Raw genomic sequence first — 4433 nt, 5'->3', positions numbered from 1 at the left:
TCCTGCCCCCCCCTGGACTAACCACCTGTCTTATGGCCACCTCCATTTTTTCCTTTTAAAGAAACACTGTTGCCCTGGCCGGTTTGGTTCAGTGGATAGAGCATCAGCCTGTGAACTGTAAGGTCCCAGGTTCGACTCCGGACAAGAGCACATGCTCAGGTTGGGGGCTCGATCCCCAGTGGGGGACTTGCAGGAGGCAGCCGATCCACCATGATTCTCTCTCCTCGTGGGTGTTTCTGTCTCTCCCTCTTCCTTCCTCCCTGAGGTCAATGAAAATATATTTTTTAAAAAAAGAAAAGAAAGAAAGAAACACTGTCACATTGATCTAAAACAGGATCTGGGTTGCCCACATCCAGCAAGGGACAGGCCCCGACTACCTTGGAAGTGACTGTACAAATTAATATATAAAACAACCCAAACGTCCATCAACGATGAATGGATAAACACAATATGGTCCATCCATTCAATGGAATATGACTCAGCCATGAAAAGAAGTGAAGCACTGATTCTTGCTACAATGTGGATGAACCTTGAACACATGACGCTCAGTGCGAGAAGCCAGACACAAAAGGCCACACAGTCTGTGACTCCATTTATGTGAAATGTCCAGGACAGGCACATTCCAGAGACAGAGTGGAGTTAGTGGTTGCCAAGGGCTGGGGGGGTTAGCGGGGGCGGGGATGGGGATGCCTGCAAAAGGGGATGGGGCCTGTTTTAGGGCTGATGGAATGTTCTGGAATTAGAGGTGATGGTTGTACAGCTGTGTGGGTGGATTGTGTGGTGTATGAATGACATCTCAATAAAGCTGGTAAAAATAAATGTATACCTTTATAGAGCAGAAATGCTGACCCCCTCACCAAGGGCCAGGCCAGGGTCAGAGCACGGGTCCTGCCCTGCTGGCCCTGCCCTGAGACTCTCCATGATCAAAAGGATTTGAACACAAACTACTAGCACATCACCTTTTCATTCCCTGCAAGCCCTCTGCAAGCCCCTTCCCTTCACTCAGCCTTCAAGGCCCCCACATCACTGACCCCCACCCCCTCTGCTCACCCAAGCCGGGCTCCGAGGCGTGGCCCCGTCCCACCACTACCCTTGTCCACTCAGTGACCCCCACACAGCCCGGCCTCGCTTTGGTCCTTACCTAATCTGCCCTCCACAAGGCCTGGCTTGGTTTCTACCTCTCAATTTTCAGCCCAATCCATACTGTCCCAGAGACGGGCTTTGACTGTCCCTGAATTCTTGCTTGAAACCCGTGGGCAGGAGACAGGCATCCCAGCCCGATTTCACACTCCTTAGACTCAAGACCTCTGCTTAGCCATCTGATGCTGCACACAGACCCTTTGGTGGCATGGCCAGGGCACCTTCCAGCCTCTCTGTGCGTCCAGGGACTGGGCCACCTCTCTCTGACCAGGACAGCCTGGCCCTGTGCATGGCTCTGGCACCACAAAACTCTGAAATCAGGTCTATGCCCACCCAGACATTGGGTCCTGCTCCCCTGACTTTGGCACTTGTCTCTGAGCTGCCCCCACGTGCCCCGTCTAAGGCTAGACCAGGGGTGGGCAAACTTTTTGACTTGAGGGCACAATGGGTTCTTAAACTGGACCGGAGGGCCAGAACAAAAGCATGGATGGAGTGTTTGTGTGAACTAATATAAATTCAAAGTAAACATCATTACATAAAAGGGTACGGTCTTTTTTTTTTTTTTTTTTAGTTTTATTCATTTCAACCGGGCCGGATCCGGCCCACGGGCGTAGTTTGCCCACGGCTGGGCTAGACCCTGACTAGCTCCTCACCAATCTGGCTCCTCACCTGCAAGAGTCTCTTCTAGCCCTAGCTGGTTTGGGTCAGTGGATAGAGCGTCGGCCTGTGGACTGAAGGGTCCCGGGTTCAATTCCAGTCAAGGGCACATGCCCAGGTTGTGGGCTCAATCCCCAGTGGGGGGTGTGCAGGAGGCATCCGATCAGTGATTCTCTCTCATTGATGTTTCTATCTCTTTCTCCCTCTCCCTTTTCTCTCTGAAATCAATAAAAAAATGTTTGTTTGTTTTTAAAGAGTCTCTTCTTGTGCCTGGCATCAGCTCTCACTGCTCCCCTGCTCAGACGCCACCCATGGCTCCCCATGGCCCCAGCTGGGCACTCGAGGTCTGTAAGGACCTAGCCCCAGGAGCTCAAACCAAAGAGTGCTCCCTCTCCCAGTGCTTTCCCACCTCTCGCAGAAACGCACAGGCCACTCTTTCTACCAGGTGCTCCCTTCTGTCTACCGGGTCACCCCTTAAATATCTTCCACAGAAAAGGTCCATGGTGGACAGGACTAAAAACCTTACTCTCCACCTCGTCCTTTGAGGCCTTCTAACCCAGCATGGGGCTAGGATGGCCAGGAGGGAGTGTTTCTCAAATGCATGGATAAGACACTTCCTTGGTGGAGGAAGGAAGGACGGGAGCAGGGTCCCAGACTTGAAAAGAGGTGATGTGATTTTTTTTTTCAGAGCATCAACCCGTTTCCCAGCATCAAAATCTGAGATGCTTGAGGGTGGGTCTCACTTGGGGTTGGTATTACAAGATCCAAGTCCATATGGCACCCACTCCTCTTCTAACTGTGCCTCACCTGGGAGGGGGCTAGCTAGGTTCATGTCTCCACTCACCGAATGTGAAAAGTGCGGCCCAGGGAGGGGGAGTGACATACCCATTCTCATAAGGAGTCAGAACACTCCCTTTCCAAGCCCTACTCTCAAATCAGCAGTCACAGAAGAGGGGGGGGGGCGCGCAGGGGCAGATGCCCCCAGGGGCCAAGGCTACCAACCAGGTTGGAAAGCTGATGCCAGAATACCTAGGAACCCTGTAGGCCAAAGTCCCTGGGACATAGGAAGGTACAAAGATTCCCTTCCCACCCTGGCCGCTATGAGGAAGCCCAGCAAACCCAAGCCCTCCCCCTAGCAGCTGTGGCCTCCAGCATGTCAGATCATCTCTCCATGCCTCAGTCTCCCCACCTTACAGGGCTGCTGTAACGATCAAGAGAAGTAATTCACAGGGACAAAGCACTCAGAGCAGGTGTACAGCAAGTGCTCACTAAATGATTTTAAAGCAAAGAAATGATGCCAGCACTTCTGGAACCACATTCCCATGTTCCTGCCTCTACCTCTAGTATTATCTGCTTGTTCCTTCCCTTCACATCACTCGCCGTTTGAATCGAACCCCCTGGTTTTAGAAGGAAACATTTCACTGTTACCAAGACTGGGAAAACAAGAAGCCTCGGCCACAGAGTAAAAACACTGAAAAATAGACAATGAAAACGAGAGCTTGTTATTCAATTATCACTGGATATTGCTGCCTTTTAACGGGCTGTGTCTCTCATTAAAAAGGGAGATTAGCAAGTGTGAAAGAAACATTAAGGATCCAGTTAGCACCCAACAGAGACTTCTTAAAGATGTCCAGGCCTGAGGGTGGGAAGAAATCTGGGAAGGTCCTGCCCCAGCTCCACTCTCTATCTAGCTCAGCCGTGGGCAAACTACGGCCAGCAGGCCGGATCCGGGCCATTTGAAATGAATAAAACTAAAAAAAAAAAAAAAAAAAGACCGTACCCTTTTATGTAATGATGTTTGAATTTATATTAGTTCACACAAACACTCCATCCATGCTTTTGTTCCGGCCCTCCGTTCCAGTTTAAGAACCCATTGTGGCCCTCGAGTCAAAAAGTTTGCCCACCCCTGATCTAGCTCCTATCCCAGGGCTGGAGCCCTGCCTTGAGCCAGGATACAGCTTGGGCATTTGAGAATGGCTGCCCTCAGCAAAAATATCATTACTTTACCAGCCAGACCCTGAGGCTCCTAGAGGAGCAGTGCCTCACGGGGGCCAACACCACAAGTCCTCCCAGGGCAGGACTGGCATCCAGCTCTCCCCACCAGGAGAGCGTCCCTGCTCTGCCACCCCGACCCTTGTCCCATCTCTGCAGCATCAGCCATCTATCCCGACAGCGCGGTGATCAGCTGCTGCTTTTCAATAAATCCTTAAAGTCTTAAACTAATGAAAATATGTTTAATCCTTAAATTCTTAAACGAAGGAAAACGTGTTTAATCCTTTAACAACATTTTGTAAAATTCTTAAATTTATTTTTTCAGGTTCTCTTTTTAAAATTTTATTTTTAAAAGAAAGTTCCCAGGACCACCACAAGCCTTACAACCATCTCCTGTGACTATGACAAAATCCACGGAAACAGAACGAGGTGAGTGACTTGTTCTAGGGGCTGTTGCCCTTGTGCCTGGAGCCTGCTCTGCCATCATGGGAAAGGACCATGAGCAAGGAATGAGCGAGGGGCAGGTGTTCCAGTCAGGGCAGCACCAGTGCAGCCCCTCCTCACCATCGTCAACCCAAGCTTTCTCTCATGCCTATTTGAGCCAGGTAATGCTGAGTCCCACCCCACATCTGTACCCAGAAAAG

At 50.6% G+C, this 4433-nt stretch overlaps 1 protein-coding gene across 1 annotated transcript in view; it reads right to left on the bottom strand.

The window, feature by feature from the left end:
* PALM (paralemmin) overlaps window positions 1-4433 on the bottom strand; it is a 45248-nt gene that overhangs the window by 39856 nt on the left and 959 nt on the right. The window lies entirely within an intron of this gene.

The sequence above is a fragment of the Myotis davidii genome, unplaced genomic scaffold (genome assembly GCF_000327345.1).
Source record: "Myotis davidii unplaced genomic scaffold, ASM32734v1 scaffold198, whole genome shotgun sequence".
Lineage (NCBI taxonomy): Eukaryota > Metazoa > Chordata > Mammalia > Chiroptera > Vespertilionidae > Myotis > Myotis davidii.
The sequence above is the reverse complement of the archived record's forward strand: the minus strand, read 5'-3'. Positions and strand labels throughout refer to the sequence as shown.